The sequence below is a fragment of the Nymphalis io genome, chromosome 14, assembly GCF_905147045.1.
Source record: "Nymphalis io chromosome 14, ilAglIoxx1.1, whole genome shotgun sequence".
NCBI lineage: Eukaryota > Metazoa > Arthropoda > Insecta > Lepidoptera > Nymphalidae > Nymphalis > Nymphalis io.
In genome coordinates, this window is record NC_065901.1 from 11,090,146 (window position 1) to 11,109,038 (window position 18,893).

General features: G+C 31.1%; 1 protein-coding gene across 1 annotated transcript in view; it reads right to left on the reverse strand.

The window, feature by feature from the left end:
- Positions 1-18,893, reverse strand: part of LOC126773267 (uncharacterized) — a 129,895-nt gene that overhangs the window by 52,087 nt on the left and 58,915 nt on the right. The window lies entirely within an intron of this gene.

Consider the following 18,893-nt stretch of genomic DNA (forward strand, 5'->3'; position numbering starts at 1 on the left):
GACTACAAGCTCTTCTATTTTTTATATAATCCTAATACACCTATACACATATCCTAGCACACTATTAAACGCTTCGCTTATTAATATATTTTTAAAATGAGTTTTAAATTTAGTTATTGGTATACTAGTTTTTGTCGCGGCTTTGCCCGAATAAGAAGGAAGGGAAGGCCTTTCTTCTTTTCTCGATCCCTGTAATTATAATTATGTAAATTTAACTTATTAATAGACTGAGATCAAACCTTTGTGCATTAAGGTCAAGTCTATGTGCATTGAGGTCAAACCTTAGTGGTTTTTTCACTGTAACCAATATACATTAATTTATAAAATATGTAATTCAATATTTTGATTATAAAAAAGAACCGGTATACAAAATATTCATGATAATTGGGTGACTTAGTAAAGAAGTGAAATCGTATTCTTCAAAAAACCAACTCACTTTAACATTTATATCAGTAAGGATGTAAATTTTTTTGCAGAATTTTATTGTAGTTACTCCCCAAGAAGGGTGCCCCATGGATTAACTTTTTGAAGTCGAAAACTTTGTGTAACAAGGTTATCTTTATTGCTCGTTTTTATATAATTTTTGTCTTGGTTTCTACAAAATTCTTTGATTTTGATATGGATATACGTGATGTTTTTGTAAATACTCTTATATTTTTAACTACCGTAAGTTCCCAATCAACGTCACGTCAGAACTTTATGTATACATTAAGAAGGGAATCTCCAGTTATAAGATTAGGAATAGCCCGAACAGAAAATAAAATATTCATGTATAATTTGTATATTTTATATTTTACAAAATATAAATTATTATATACAATAATGTGTAGAATACTAGCAATGTTATCAAGGAATTACTAAAATTCGTTTTCTCTACAGTTAAGCGTATAACATTTGCGGTAATATCCTAAGGAATCAATTCTGAGACTTCACATTATACTAACTCAAGTCTATGTGCCTTTTCAGTTTAGTTGAAAAATATTATTGGATACGACTTGCAAAGTATTGCCCATTAATAGATCATTGTCAGGGCAATCGTTTGAATAGTATAACAATTGTGCTGCAGCGTCCTATGTAACACAGGCCTTTTCCAAGCTATGAGATATCTTAGGGCTGTCACTAAACATTACTAAACATGCCTGTGTTTTCAAGAATTACGATTTATTTATTTATTTTGAACAAATTATACGTATCATAAAATCGTCGTCGCGTTTGGACTCTACTACCACTTACCATCAGGTGGAGTAGAGTCATTTGCCATACCGGACATATAAAATATATATATATATATATATATATATATATATATATATATATATACGATAGTAACTACAATAGTGTGTCGTAGCTACTATCGCCCTCCAATTCGACAGCACATTTATTTATTATTAGTTCATTGCAAACATACAAATCAAATATCATTTTATTTAATAAAATATAATATATATACTAAAAATATTTGTAAAGTGTATAAAAAGGAAGGAATGGGGTAGGAAGGAAAAATAAGTTAGATCAATGTATATTAATCGTTTTAGTAATAATTCAGTCATCATAGTCCAAATTGAGAAGGCAGTTGGTCATTTGCATTTTACACTGGTGAGTCGTTAGTGAGAAAATATTGATCTTCTTATTTATTCTATTATATAGAATCGAGCTCAAATAATTGATTATTATTCCTCCTCCAATTAAGTGTGAATTTTGTGTCAAGGGCTGGGCCAACAATAGTCTTAAGGATTAAGAATTGAACCTTTGTCATTTACATCGCTACCTGTCCTACAATGTCCTACAATGACCTACATTCATACCGCTAACTTTATGTAAAAATATGCAAAAAAGTAAGACGACGTAGTAGTTAACGTTAAAAGTAGGCAGACCATTTGAACTCAAACCAATTTTTTTATAAGTAAATATGTTTTTAAAAAATCAATAAAAATAGTCAAATAAAAGCAAGTCGAGTGATGGAACCGAACTTTTATGGCCCATATAATTGGAGGGGTACTCGATAGTTTTTTACTTTTTCGTAGCTCTGAAAGCGCTATGAGGCCCTGAAGTCATCGGCGAAGTGTCACTCGACCGTGTTTTTAAAAATATTTGGATTTTTAAATTCTAAAAGTGATTCGTAGGTCAGCAGTTGTTTGCGGAAATTACAATTTCGGTTTAAAGCAATAATTGTTACGGCTCACTGTTTCGTAAGCAACAAAGTATTACGACAGAAATGGTCAACAATAAAAAGTTCTGTAAGTTTCACGACCGTAGTGTTCTGAAATATTTAATACATTGTATATTTTTATTTTTATAGTGAATGAAACGACATAATATTTTTATATAAATATTGCATTTTTTCCATATATATTATTTTCTTAAAGTAATTTGATCAAACTATTAGTATTAATAATAATTCAGTTCATACCTTGAAGGGAGAAAATATTGTTTTAAAAATGAAACACGTTTTTGTTTTAGTGAGATAGATATATATTATATATAAATCAGGGAAAAAAGTACACTATTGTACACATTCTTATGCTATAAAATATCCTGTTTAGACAGCATATCGCAGCTGTGGCCAAGGAAAACATCATATAAAAGGGGTTAGTCTTTGATTGAGATTGAGTTGAAACTTTGTACAGAGACTCAATTCAAATCAATTCCATTTATTTGCTTTAAACATAATACACATGTTATGAAATGCAAATATTTTACCTTAAATTATAAATTCAAATTATTTTAACTTACTTTTTACTCGTATTCTTGAAGCTTGTAAAAAGTTTGTTAAGGTATCACCATGGACAAATAATTAAAAGAGTAAGTCTTTGTTAATTTTTAAAAAAAGAATAGATTATCCCGTCTCACTTACACAAAGGAAAAGTTTTATCGGTTGAATGAATACGTTGCATTTTTACGAATACGTCTAGCATTTCAAAAGGTTTAATCTCTATTACACTTTCATGTCCATAGCAAATTCCAAGCTTCATCCGCCGTTTGCTCTGTCGTATCTGAAATCGTTTCGCGCGAACGGGATTTTTAGGATTTTGACAATGTTTTTACTGGATAGAACTGGTTTAAGTTTTTTTTCAATGTTCTTTGATACTTTTGATGTCTTCTTTATATTTTTGTTACATTCTATGATGTAATTGTGAGTAAATATTTGTTATCATATTCTAGCTTGAATAATAAGCTTGAATAAATCACATGAACAATATATGTATTTGAACCTAAGATTTTCGGTTAAATCCACATGTTCCGCTAGGGGTGTGGTACCCCTGGTGTGGTGGGCTCACAATTACTGTCGTCAATTTAGGTAAAAATCAATGTCGTTATTATGTTCTACAATACACAAACAAATAAACAAAAGACTTAAGCAAGCGGTAAGACAAATAGAATATTCTTATAAAAGGTAAAAAAAGAAAGCAAAGTTATTTCTCATACTGACTTTAATAACATACTAAACATTTAAATGTACAAAAAATCGCTACTTGCTGCGTCACGATGAAACACCTCCGGGTAACATTTTTTCTTTTATAAAGACAAAATGTTGTCAACAGTTTTATTACGTCTAGTATTTTTGCGTGGATTTTATATTTCGCCTCATTTCTCATTTTTACACAAAAGTGGATTCACGATGGTGGATTTTCCTAATATGTGGGTATAGGAATGCCGTGTTTTACTATCAGAATCCTTTTAAATCCCGCGACGAATGTATATCGTATTTCAATTTGTATTTACCTACGTGACGCACGCTCAAACTGTTTTTTTATCATTGATCTTTATTTCAGTAAAAACGAGATTTATGAAAAAAAAATACATTAATGATATGTTGTATAAATAATTTGTATCCTAGTTTCCTGTATATGTGTTCAATACAAAATCATAAGTTGAATATCGACGAGCAAAAATCGACTAACATGCTATCTGCTACTAAATACAAGAAATGAATTTAATTAACAGATTTATTCTCAAAAAAAAAGTTATAAATGATGTACGTAGTTATATTTTTAATTTGAAATCTTCAATAACGATGTCATTTTAAAACATTGTCTGTCTGTATACAATGAAGTATTTTCCATATAAAAAATTATTCTGTGCGTGGAACACCTAGCGATTTGTCTTTTAGTTCGTCGTCTATGTTTTATATATTCCAGTGATTTTAGTTTTGTCAATAATTTATTGTCATTGCTTTTTAATGTCATTTTAATTGAATTCTCTTTTTCTTTATAAGATATAACATAGCACTTAATTTAATAAGGATAAAATATACATAAGGTTACTTACGAGCATTTCAAAATCGTTTAACAGTTTTAATAATGCAAAAGAGCTGAATCTACTCGCCATTTGCTTGCCCTTCCATTTTTGTGATCGGTACAATTTTCTTAGTTCCTATTTATATAAAGTTATCATGACATTCATTTCTTTTTTAATATTATTTTAATTTTTTAATTAGTTTTGTACATTGATAAAAGTCGATTCAAATAGATAGGCCTTAATTTGAAGGTTCATTAGTTAACGAGTTAGAAATCAATTTATATCCTTTATTTATATATATATTTACTGGTGGTAGGGCTTTGTGCAAGCTCGTCTGGGTAGGTACCACCAACTCATCAGATATTCTACCGCAAAACAGCAATACTTGATATTGTTGTGTTCCGGTTTGAAGGGTGAGTGCGCCAGTGTAATTACAGGCACAAGGGACATAAAATCTTAGTTCCCAAGGTTGGTGGCGCATTGGATATGTAAGCGATGGTTGACATTTCTTACAATGCCAATGTCTAAGAGCGTTGGTGACCACTTACCATCAGGTGGCCCATATGCTCGTCCGCCTTCCTATTCTATAAAAAAAAAATATATATATATATCCCTATCCAAGGATAGGGATTTTTACATCGCTAGGCAGCCCCATATATTTTGAGTTCAATTAATGTCAATTAATATATTTGTATGTTTTATGAGACAAACGCTATACGCATAAAATAATAACAAAAATTTGTCCAAAGCCTTTATTACATTTTATCATTTCAAATTGTCGTTAACTTTGCATATAATGTCTAAAAGCATCAGCGTTGCCCAAAATGCTAAACATGACTCTATATACTCGTAAGAGCTCTATACTTTTTTATTACTAAAGACTTGGCGCCGTTTTTACGCCAAATTGCTTCGATGGAATTCTTTTTCGCCTCAACTTAATATTGTATAAGTTTACTATTGATATGGAAATTTTAACGTTATAACAATTCTAAGCTAATGTTTTGTTTATAAATTATAAGCTATTATATGTAATAATAGCAAAATACAAATTTTCAAAAGTCTTTCACGCATTATAAGCATAAGTATTCTTAACCTAAATGCACTAAAAATATGAAAATATACGATAAAGTAGGAAATATGATAAAGATCTTATAATATGGTTGGTGTTTTCAGAGAAAGAAGCGTCTGAGCCACGTTGGTAAATGTTGGAAGTTCTTAATAGAATGCGAACTTGCTTTCAAGGTTACTTGGCAACGAGTTTCCAAGGTCAAAGTTAATACAGGAGTTTGTTTATTTAAACCTTAATTAATGTATAGACGAACGAACGTATCTGATCTATATCCATGTATATTAGACCTACTAGGATTACATGCTAATTAAGGAGTTGTAAGAAATGTTGATATACATTATCGTTTATATTTTGATACTGATTTTACAGATGATACAATTTTTTGAGCGTATTTTGTCACCTTATTTAGTTAGTTTCTGATTCCAAAATATCATTGTAAATTTATATTTTCCTTAATCCTCTATCTAATGATTTGTAAAGAAACCTTTAAATATAAAAATAATATCAAGTATTAATGGCTGTGCACAGATCTTCAAGACGACGACGCTCGAGATAAATAGAAACAGCTAAATTATCAAAATAAGGTACGGGGTACGAGGTGCATTTCTTTTAAATTAATTCTTTTTATACCGAATACACACGCTATGCCTCTAACACAAAAATTTTTTTCCAGTCTTTGTTTTGAACATAATTGTTTCTTGAACTCTTTATTTTATTACTTTAAGTATTTTATGAACAAAATAATAACGTGTAAAGTAAAAAAGTCTGTGAATATTCCACGGCTAGGCTTTTTTTTAAAAAAAAAAAGGTTTGGAGCTTATACGCTACTCCAATGCGGGTTGGTGGAATACACATGTGGTAGAATTTCAGTGAATTAGACACATGCAAGTTTTGTCACGATGTTTTCCTTCACCGTTAAGCACAACATGAATTATAAATACTAATTAAGCACACAAAAATTCAATATAATGACGAGTAAGAAATCAAAATTGATTTCTGTAATTATTAATGTGAAATAAAATAGTACATAGCAAATGATGTCAGCAGTTACCTTAGTGTTAATACCCAGCTGAATAACAATTTAAATTATCTGTTCGAAAAAAGAGCTCTCTAGACACCGGTACAGTCGAAACGGGACGTCAATACTTTTAATATATTTTTTTTCATTTCATCGTAATAAAAATGCGATTTGTTATAGAGCTGAATATTCGCCAAGTTTTTCAGATTAAGCATTTTCTACAACAGCTATTATTGAATTCTCAAATTAGTTTAAAGATTTATCAATTGTGATGGTTTCGACATTTGTTAAAATGAAATACGAAATATATTAAAAGATATAAAGACTATTATGACACATATATTTAATTTTTTTTTTAAAGTAGGCTCTCACAAGCACTTTAGAATTGTTATTTTTAAAATTTAAGCTTTTAGGTGGATGGAAAAAATATTAGCAAACGTTCTTTTTTTAACTTTACTAAACATTTTTAAATTAGGCAACAGCGGTTCCGATTCTTACAGAATATTGAAATATAATAAAAATAGCTACGTATTTCTCTTCTTTCATCATTAATGCCACCGTACCATTTAGATATAAAAAGCAGGTATTTATTTCTAAACCAATTCTAGATTTTGAATAAACAAGCAAGTAAACGCATTTATCTTGAATAAAGGTCGACTTTCATTGAAAAAACTTATGATTATATTTAATATCATATTATACATTACCTACCTTACCTTCCAATTAAAAAAGGAACAACAAAATAACCTGTGTCCGATTGGTAAGAGATGAAACGGACTTTACCTAATTGAAACGTAATAATTGTGATTTCACATTTACTTTTCGAAATAACGATAATATTTTCAAATGGCGTTTTCTGCACCGGTGGTTTGGCTAGCTTGTAAGGCATACCTCAAGATATTGACTTTAATCTCGGGTCAGAACAGTAAAAAGTTATAGAGTATTTTTTTATGAATGATGGCAGTATTTAATCTCGTATCCGATTCGTCGTCTATACAAGTGCTTTGTGCTTTCCCACACATTTGTGCACTTTAATATGGTCTGCGCAATTAGTTGGTTCTCCTTGCCCTAATCGCACAACAGTACATCATCATCATTATCTAAATAGTATATTCATTTATTTTTTGCAATCAAAACGAAAGATATCAAGTATATGCTCTTTGACAGTTCATCGTTGACCTCCAAGTCTGGGCAAATTATAATTAAGGTCGGGTAAAGGGATATTCCCAAATCAATGTATTAATATTAAATAAGTAATCAGGAATTCATTAGTAGGAGGAGAAAATAATAATATATTTTCCGTAGCTAATATTTTCTGTAGCCCTCAACGTGAACCCTCAGGCGTAGAACGTATTTAGACAAGGAGACAATATTAATATTGAGGTCCATCGGTTTGTCTAGAATATTGACATCCTAAGTGTGAACTAGGTTTTATTTACGGTCCAATATGCTGTAATATTGAGGTAATATAAATACATATTATATAAGATATCGTTTCATTACTTTGGTTTTAGCCGAATAGACCTAGGTAGGTAGGTATAGGACGCGTGTATCTTATATGTACTTAACCCAGGTCTGCCCATAGGGTCGCTTTCATCCAGTGTCTGTTTGTCCTGAGTCTGGGTGTTATTATCTATATAAGTATGTATTTACAAAAGAAAAGTAGTATATGTAGTATATCAGTTGTCCGGTTTCCATAGCACAAGCTCTGCTTAATTTGGGATCAGATGGCCGTGTGTGAATAGTGTCCCAGGATATTATTATTATTGTTATACTCGGTGGTAGAATTTTTGCAAGCCCGTCTATGTATGTACCACCTAGTCATAGTTTATTCTACCACCAAACAGCACTTGGTATAATTGTGCTCCAGTTTCAAACATGAGTTAGACGGTATAACTTATCAACCACAGTCTTAGTTTCTATGGTTGATGGCGTTTCCTTATATAATATTCTTTAAAAAAAGATACAATGAGTCAACTATACAGGAGACATTTTTAGTTATTATTACAAATTTTGAGTTGCTTCTTAGCATTTCAATAGATATTTATTTGACATATGATCCCAAACTAAGCAGAGGTTGTACTATTGAAACCAGACAACTGATATACTGCATATACTACTTTTCTTTTATAAATACATACTTATACAAGTACAACATAACAAAGTCATTATATTTTTTATATAAGGTTATGTAATATATTTATATATGATAAAAAGCGTGGAGTTGTTACTTGTTAACATTTTTACATTTTCATTTAAGTTGCATTTAGTTAGGTTAAAGAAGAAAGAAAGAAGAGTAGTTAGGTATATTTACATAATATTTTGTATAATCTGCGAAATTTAAATTAGAGAGTCAGAAATTGCCACAGATGACTGCAAATTATTTGTATTTTTTTACCAAAAGTTTAGTATATAGTGAAACTATAAAATGATATGTATTTTTTTTAAGTACTTACTGCGTGATAAGGATCGTTCTATTTAAGCTTACTAGAACTACAATAGGTGCAGAAAAAAAATTAAAAGTCAAAAATGATCGAGATTTTTAAACATTTTTACTTAAATAAAATCCCTCTAAATCGAAAGTTACAATATGAAAGTAAATGCTATTTCAAAGCGTTATTAGATGCAATTATATTAAAACTAAGTCATGAGATAGGACATTAACTGGCATAACTTTTCTCAGCTAAGAGCGCAGAGAGATTTAAAACAAATTGCATGGTCCTTGTAATCACGCGAGACGCTCGTTTCAGACCATCTAAGAAGCATTTGGATCAGAGATTGTATATTGCTGTAATTTAGAATACAAAATACTTAACTCTCAAGTAATTACGTGCTTAAAATAATTATATTATATTAATCCACTTTGAAGTAAGAATTGTGGGTATATTAAAGGAAGCATGTTCATTTAATTTCACTCAAACTATAATTAAGAAAGTTGGTATAAAGGTATACGTGAAAGATTATAGTTTTTAATGTTTTATTTAAGATATTTGTCAATCGAAAACAGTTTTTTTTTATAAAGTACCAGTTACCGCCCGCGGTTTTGCCAGTAGGGGGAGAGAATTTGGCACGTATTAGGTACTCTTGTATCCTTTCTTTGTAACACTTAAAACGTAAAGGCGTAACAAACAAACAATTACTTATTTTCGTATTGATAATATTATAGTTAAAATATTATCACATCAAATGATGATGAAATTTTATCAGGATTTAAATTCTCGAAGTAGTATAAAACCTGAGCTTTCGAATTAACATAACAAAGTACTATTATGAAGGAATATTCCTAAGAATTTTGTCGTATTATTTCTTGAAAAATAAGAAATAAAAGTTTTTATCCATTTGGATCACGTATCCGCTGCTATTAGGACGTCCATTAGGCACAAACGACTGACTGAACGCAATACTTCCTCCAAATTCACTGAGGTGTATTGTTAATAATCTGTCTGTCGAATTTAGTTTTGTTTTTATTATTTTCATGTCACAATAGGATTCAATCCATATAATATGTGTCACAGCCTTTTTGTAATCTTAGATGTCAGTAAATGTTGGGGATTTAATCCACTTGCCAGTTTTTCTATTGCCAAAGATTTAATCGTTATTTTCGTGTTCCATTTTGAAGTATCAGGTGAGCCATTGTGATATTATTATATGTCAATGAAGGGTATATTTTACATAGCTTTTTGGCAAGTTTTTTCAAGTGGCTGAGAACAAATCGTGTGGTTTCAGTTTCAAACCCAACGGGACAATAAAAACATTATTGGGTCTTCTATTGCGAAATTCTGAGCACTTTCTAAGCTCCCATACTTGAAAAGCACGTAAAGTTTTTGATCCTGTACCTGAATTATTACTGGCGTGTCGGATTTTCCTTTTCTTTTCCTTCACCACCGCCACCACCTCCTTTCAAATACACTTGTATTCGAAACCATTGATTCAAATCTTACAATAATTTATTAACAAGCCAGTTGAATATATCTTTAGACTTACATAAATCCTTTAGAAGCAATAAAATAGGCTAAACCAATACATTTGCCGATTTATGTAACTAAATCTTTTATAAGTGGATCCAAGGTTTGTTTTGGTATAAGAAAATATTAAACACGTTTTTAAATAATTTCTAGATTTGATAAAATTATTTCGAAATTCACAGTTTAAGAAAAATAGCTCCAAAACTATTAAGCGGTCTAGGCATTTATAATTTTAGGTACTACCTCACAATGAAGCTTTTGTGATAACTCAGTTACTAGTTTAAAAAATGAATCGACAAATGTAAATTCTATATTTAATACAATGAATCACCTGTGTCTAAAATATTGAATTTAAAGATTGCAGGTACTATACGGTATCGCTAACCGTTTGCCATGTTTACCTTAATATAAAAAAAATAATTATTTTATTTTTCCTTATTATTTTCATACAGATAATAAGGATTAAACGGAACTAGTTTGCCTTTTCCACTTATATTCTATTAAATAACATAATATATACAATTATGTAAAATATTGTACACGAAAATCAAAACTCAAGTTTTTGTATCATTTATATAATCTTGTATTAAATAAAATACTTTGTCTATGATCTTTTTTAATATAATTAATATAATATTATTATTTTTTAATATAATATTAAAGGTTACCCAGCAAAGTTTAGTGTTATAATTTTATATTTTTTTCTCGTGTTTACAACACAATACTACACAATTAATATATATTGTATTATTTATATACTAGCTATTAATACTTTTTAGAATATATAGTATTGTTTGAAATTGTTGTAAATGTATTATGAAAAATTTGTAAGTATTTCTTCTTTACTAAAATGATCCCGAAGGTAGTCTAGACCTCAAACTAAATAATTCGATCAGCTCTGTTTCGAAGAACGAATACAGGTATTTATCTAAATCTGAGTTTGCAAATCTTCCTCTGTTGAGCCTCCCTATAAAATTATTTTCATTTCATTTAGCCCTCTTTATTTTTTCATTACAATAAAACATTATTTTAACGAAAAAATATTTATTATTTTAACGATTTTTCTTTACTTTAATTCTAAATATGTAGTTCATAAAAAAATTGGAAAAATTAGTTTAAAAACGCAAACAAATTCCACACCCTCGAAACGTCTGTTAAACTTCTGATCTAAAGTATTACACCAAAAACTATAAGACAAACTGCCTACTATGAAAGCATTATAAATATATTAATTAAGCAGTATCAATATAATTTAATAGTTTAATCCTTAACCGCATATGATACATAATAAGCATTACACTTGCATTAATGTGGTCTAATGTGATTCCTAAAATACTGTAGTATTGGTTTCGTTAAAGGGTAATTATTGTTTTAAGTTAGCTTGAAATTATGATTTGTTGTATCAGGTACAGTAAATACTAATTGAATTGTTCTTTTGGCGTCTAATAGCAAAAAAAACTTAATTTCTTTACATCATCTTTCGCCATTTCGACAAATTTGGCTGTATATTATATGCACTTGAATCATACATATAAAAAATAATAATTTAAGTTATACTGGTCGTTGATGTGGTAAGCCGGTATATAAGCAAGTTATATATAAGTTAAAAAAAACCTACGAATTCAAAAATGTAATAAAAATACTACGAAATTGTTTTCCCGTTATCTGAATTCTTCCAATATAATACACCGATACAATTCGGTCTACTTTTCTTTAATAAATAGAACAAAGGAAATAAACAGTTTATTTTCTCTTTCATTGTTACCTTCAAACGATGATAAATCTATACTTATAATAAAATTGTAACAGGCCGACGTCTGTACATTATAGATATTGAAAAAAAACTTGGATCGGGCTCTCATTCTGTTGCTCTTTATTACAGCAACAGAAGCCAAAACAACATATTTTAGAATATTTGTGTCCGTCTGTATTGTTGTACTCGCATCATGCAAAATCAACTGCATGGATTTGAATGCAGTTTTCACCGACGTATTTCTAGAGGTCTAACTTAAAATATAGGTTTTATTTTTTCGCAGGAAAATGTCTTATATCGATTATTTTAAGTTTAATATTGCTCAGATCTCACGTTATTTAATCAACTCAATTCTAAATTGACAGATTTTGAGGAAAGGAATGCCGCAAGTTTCATGTGAACAGATATGTTAGTCGTTCTGTAAAGTTGTTACTCAAAAAAAATTATTAATGTTGCTGTTTTATTTTAAAGGTTTATTTTAAACGATTTCAACTAGTCTTATACAATAGTTATAAAACAATATTTGTTTGCTCAGTAGCTATAGAATCAAATATAAAATAATGAAATAGACGGTCACACACGATTTCCAGATCTGTAGAGACAAATTCCGAACGAGAACAGCGGTTGACTGATGACCACAACTGTCACGAAATATCACGGTCACTAGAGTCCTGTCAAGAAAGAAGATTACGTTTGCTGCTGACCGCACCCACCACGAAATTTCACGTTCTGTAAAAACGCATGAGGAACGAGTGCTGCGATTGCCTGCTATCGCATCCAACAAGAAAGCACGCGCTTTTTAGGAACAGATACGAAAAGAGACTTACGTATGTCTGTTGACCGTAAACGCCATGATATATCACAGATGTTGGAGACAGATCAGTAGCTATGATAGACAAGAAATTACGAATAAAGAATTAAGTTAGAAGAAAAACGGAGTCGTGTGCAAGAATTGCAGGAAACAAAAACAAGTGAGATCCGAATGGTGCAGTTACGAGACAGCTAGGTTAGAAGAAACTTAGGATGTTTGTTGGCGATGATGATGCTTCGATGGTATACGATCCCAAACAGTTGCCGTGGATGGAAAAGGAAAAAAGTGGCTTTATTAAGATCCAATATTAAAATATGACACTTATATTCATATTAGCTCAATAAAGGAAAGGTTTGTGTTATTTATCTGGCAAAGTTCATTTAGAGGGAACACAAGAACCACCAAAACCTTTGAGAGGAAGCACAAAAACAAAAAACACTGCTTACCTACCTGTTTCAAGTCCATCTTATTCTTATTTAATTCTCAACTGTCTCCGCAAAAATAAAAATATAGATTCTCGATTCTAAATTCCACGCGTACGAAGTCACGGGCAAAAGCTAGTACAACAATATATATATTTTATACTTACAGGCTTGTAACATAAATATACGTATATTTATTACGCATACGGTATCATTCGGGTTAGACGAGTTTTTTTTAAATACATTTTACTCGATCGCACATACGTAAACACACACATATAATTTCATCAACATCAATGCAACCATGATGAGATCAGTGACATACACAAGTACAGGAGAATAAAATATATAAAACTGTATATATAACCATATTTATATCACTTATGTTTATAATAATAATAATAATAATATCATAGGACATTGTTCACACACGGCCATCTGATCCCAAATTAAGCTTGTATGTAACTTGTGCTATGGAAACCAGACAACTGATATACTACATATACTACTTTTCTTTTGTAAATACATACTTATATAGGTAATTACACCCAGACTCAGGACAAACAGACATGTTCATGCACACAAATGTCTGTCCTGGGTGGGAATCGAACCCACAACCTTCGGCGTGAAAGGCAAGTATCTACCAACCACGCCAACCAGCTCAAAATTTTCCGGTGAAACTAGTGATTCACGAGTATATTTCCTTTCACTATCCTGATCTTAGGCTACCTCTATGCCAAATTTCATTAAAACGGACAAAAAACAAATTTTAATGTAAGATTTACGTTTTCTCGCTTATGATATTGATAGTTAAAATAAAAACAAGCACATCATTACATATTTGTTTTTCCTATAATAGAAAAATTACGCAAAGTTGCCTTTAATTATTAACAATTTCGATCTTATTATTTATGTATGACAGTACAAATTACTATAACATATAATACTCACAGGACCTTCCAACAATAATACTTTGTATTGCTGTGCTATTGACATGAAATGCTGGTTGTGGCTTTGAGCCAGTTTAATAACGGCTAACAGAGATATACATGGTTTCGAAAACTGGCGCCGCATTGACGATGTAAGTCGTAATCTTATATATAATTTGATATACACAGTTTGCAGTTATAAAAACGACTGTTATTACTCACAAGACTAGACTTTATCATTTAAATTTCAATTTATGTTAATAAAATCAAAATTCCAATGTTTTCTAGACTGTTAATGAAAGTAATATTATTCTTTAAGATATTCCTGTTTATTGGTGTTGTTAAGTACAAGTGATACTTCTTAATTAATCTATTTAACTTAAATAATCTTTAGTATTTATAAAAGTATGTTTCAACACTTGCATCCTGATTGGCTTATTTACGATGTTAAAAATACCTTAATAACTATAAAGTAATAAATATTTGCGAGATGACTTATGCTAAGATCAATCTCACCACTAATCTAGCATTCGGTTTATACTTTATGATATTGTTAACTAGTCAACTTAAAGAAAATCCATTTCGACAATATTGTATTCAGCGGTTCTTGTAGACATGTAATAACAATGGACATTAGCGAAGTTAGAAGTTTTAATGCTACCAACATGGCGGCCTAAGTAACATCTTTTTTATCTGCAGTGACTAGATACGTACTTACACTCAAGACCGGAACACAAGTCGTTAAGGAAATGTTTGTGATAAGAACCTTTTATTTCGCTTAAGTTGTTAACAATAATAGTTCTTTTATCCTCAAATGTTTCTAGTAGAAATGTAATATAAAATAAAATTTATTTTCGGTTTAAGGATGTCTGTATATGTAACATTTGATTACATACATATACATTCTTTTTATCTCACGATGTTATATAGAGATTATGTATTTGACACCATTTAGCTGTAACATTACGCTTATGAAGCGTCAATAGTGTGATGGTTTACGGACCGCGTAGCGATGTAATAGTCGCAGCTATAAATAATAATAATAATATCCTGGGTCATTAGTCCCACACGGCCATCTGATCTCAAACTAAGCAGTGCTTATACCATAGAAACCAGACAACTGATATACTAAATATACTACTTTTCTTTTGTAAATACATACTTATATAGATGATTACACCCAGACTCAAGACAAACAGACATGTTCATGCACACAAATGTCTGTCCTGGGTGGGAATTGAACCCTTGGCGTGAAAGGCAGGTATCTACCGACCACGCCAAACCAGCCAGTCAAACCGACAAACAAACAATTGTCGTCACCACTCCAAATATAAGCTTCAAGCAGTATTGTACGTATAAATAGAAATGTAAGTAATGTGGAATTGCTACCATACTTTATAAATAAATATATTTAAATGTGTGTTTATTAATAAACATGTACATTACGCGTGTCTGTATATTCGCACCGCGTTATACCACGTACATATAGTTCTTGCTTGATATTTTTTATCTGTTTGATTTTATTATTTTGCGTAGTACTCGTCCGTTTATTTATTTTAGATTTTATTTCTATGCGCTTGAAGTGTTTTGATTGGCAGTTAAAACTGTTTGCCAGATCTGAAACAACATATAGAGTATTTTTATATTAATTTTGAATTCGTAAAATATTTGTATGCATGTAGCGAAATGTGAAAGTAGGTCTTAAGCAGACTTTGTTCAGGTAAAAATAGTGTAACGTTACTAATTACTATTATAGCATGTAGGCTTTCATGATTTGCTTAGTTTCCCATATTGTCTATATCTATTGCATTTTTTCTCCACAGACGTGAGGTCCGTGCCTTTGGTGTACTTTATCTTTATTTTTTCAAGATTAAAAAAAATAGAGTACAATTGAAATATAAACATTAGTTCGCAGTTAACTGGTTGTAGAGCTTTGTGTAAGCTCGTCTGGCTAGGTACCATCCACTCATCAGATATTCTACCGTAAAACAGCAGTAGTTGGTATTGTTGTGTTCCGATTTGAAGGGTGAGTGAGACAGTGTAATTACAGGCACGAGGGACATATCATCTTAGTTCCCAAGGTTGGTGGCGCATTGGTGATGAAAGCGATGGTTAACATTTCTTACAACGCCAATGTCTATGGGCGTTGGTGACCACTTACCTCAGGTGGCCCATATGCTCGTCCACCTTTCTATTCTATAAAAAAAAAACTTCCCCTATGGGTTATTAATAAAGTTATAATAAAGTTGTCTTGAATTGTGGTTATATTACCCCATATTTAATGTGGACATACTATTGACTAGTATTAACTTGCTAGTTTTAACTAAGGCGATAGTAAAAAAACATAAGCAAATTTTAAAGTGCTTTGAAAACTCATGTATTTGTTTTAGAAGAAGTAAATGTATTGTGTATATTATAATTATATTAGACTAATAATCATCATCATCCTTTTCTCGTCCACTGCTGGACATAGGTCTCTCCAATGGCACGCCACTGAGCTCGATTTTCAGCTCTCAATCTCCAACCGCTGCCAGCCATCTTGCGTATATCGCCACTCCACCTAGCTTGCTTTTGCTTTGCTTTGCCTTGCCAAGGCGTGGTGTCCACTCCTTTTGTCCACTTCCTTAGACGTGGACTATAATAATAAAAATATTAATACAACACATGTCAGTGTTGTATTAATATTATGATTTTTAAGTCCGGAAGGTTTTTATTTTGCATCGTTTTTTTTTTAAATATTGTGTAATAAAATATAACACTGGGCCATCTCGGCTAATTTAGCCGAGGTTAGAACGCGTGAATCTTAACTAACGATGGTGGGTTTTAACCGAGCAAGCACCACTGAATTTTCATGTGCTTAATTTGTGATTATAATTCATCTCGTGCTATACGGTGAAGGAAAACATCGTGAGGAAACCTGCATGTGTCTAATTTCACTGAAATTTTGCCACATGTGTATTTCACCAACCCGCATTGGAGCAGCGTGGTGGAATAAGCTCTATACCTTCTTTTCAAAAAGGGAGAGGAGGCCTTAGCCCAGCAATGCAACATTTACAGGCTACTGTAATTAAATATATGATTAAAATATTTTCTTGCCAATTGTATATAAACTTTACACGGTGTAAAATATTAAAACCTAATTCTTTTACAAGAAAGACATAAAAATAATGAAGTACCATTTGAAGTCATCGTTATTCCAAGAGGATCGAAACCGTTCGATTCTACTCCCGTTGAATTTTAAACTCGTTCCCGAAATGATGATTAGGTTTCTATTCTTGTTGTAAAATATAGAAGTTTATATGTCGCTTTTGTACCGCTTATATATTATCTTAGCTAAATGAGTTTTCACAATTCTTGTATACATATTTTGTGTATCTCGAAAACACTAGACTAACGAGATAGGTCATATCATATCGTATATATATAAATATATATATGATATGATATGACCCATCTCGTTAGTCTAGTATTTGTAAGTAATAAAAAAAATTAAGGCCGAGTGAAGATTAGTCGACCAGGTACTGTATTTTTTTATAATATAGAAAGGTGGTTGGATAAATGGGCCACCTGATAAATGGTCACCACCGCCCATAGACCTTGGCGATGTAAGAAATATTTACCAGTTTTTACATAGCTAATGTGCCACCAACCTCGGGAACTAAGATTTTATGTCCCTTGTGCCTGTAACACTGGCTCTCTCACCCGATAAACTGGAACACAACAAAACTTATAACTGTTTGGTGGTAAAATATCAAGTCTGTATGTCTACTGATTCAAATAAAGCCATCAGGCTTTTATTGTTATAAAACATCGTTGATTATATTTATTTATTTAATTTCATTTATTTAACAATAGAAACATCCAAATAACAATAAAATGATGGCACTACAATAATTATGAAAGTTTATATTTAGTGCCTTTCCGTCTATGGATTTACATATACGCTATAATTGTTTTAAAATTGTATTAATTAATATATAATAAAATAAAAATAAAAGTCTGTAAATGTCTCCCTGCTGGACTAAGGCATCTCTCCTTTATAAGGAGACATTATAACGTAGTTAAACGTATCACGTAGTCTACATAATCTGGAATATAGACATATACAGAATTCTTCACTAATAATCTCCTCGCCATTGATCACGGGCTTAACCAAGAATTTATTGCCTAAAGTACGACATTCGTATGTAACCAGGTCACCTTCGTAGTTGAGCCAAGAGTTCGCTAACCAAAATGCGACAGAACAGATTTACACGACCATCCCAGCCCCAATGGGATATTTAAATGGTTGTTTTAAAATTCAGAAAGTCACTTGTTCGTTATACATAGAAGTAAATTTATCACAAGAATACGATTTAAGATAAAATGCTTTGACGGTTGTATTGAGTGTAGGAATATTGGTTGTGAAAAGTGCAGACTGTAGTGACTGCATGGTCTAGTAGCCAACTTATAAAGCCGACCCGGGGTTTGATAAATTGGGTTGGAATTAACCCGGGTCGGCCAATAAAAAGTTAATGGATTCTTTCGAGAAATTCTCAGTAGTCGCCCAGAGTGAGAAGGTATTAGTGTTTACATACCCGAAATTGGAGTGCACGTAAATTATGTTCGTGAACTGTTTCCGATTTGTAGTCCGATTATGAGTCTGAGTTATGTTTTCACGTCTTAACAATTCAACCAATCATCGTTA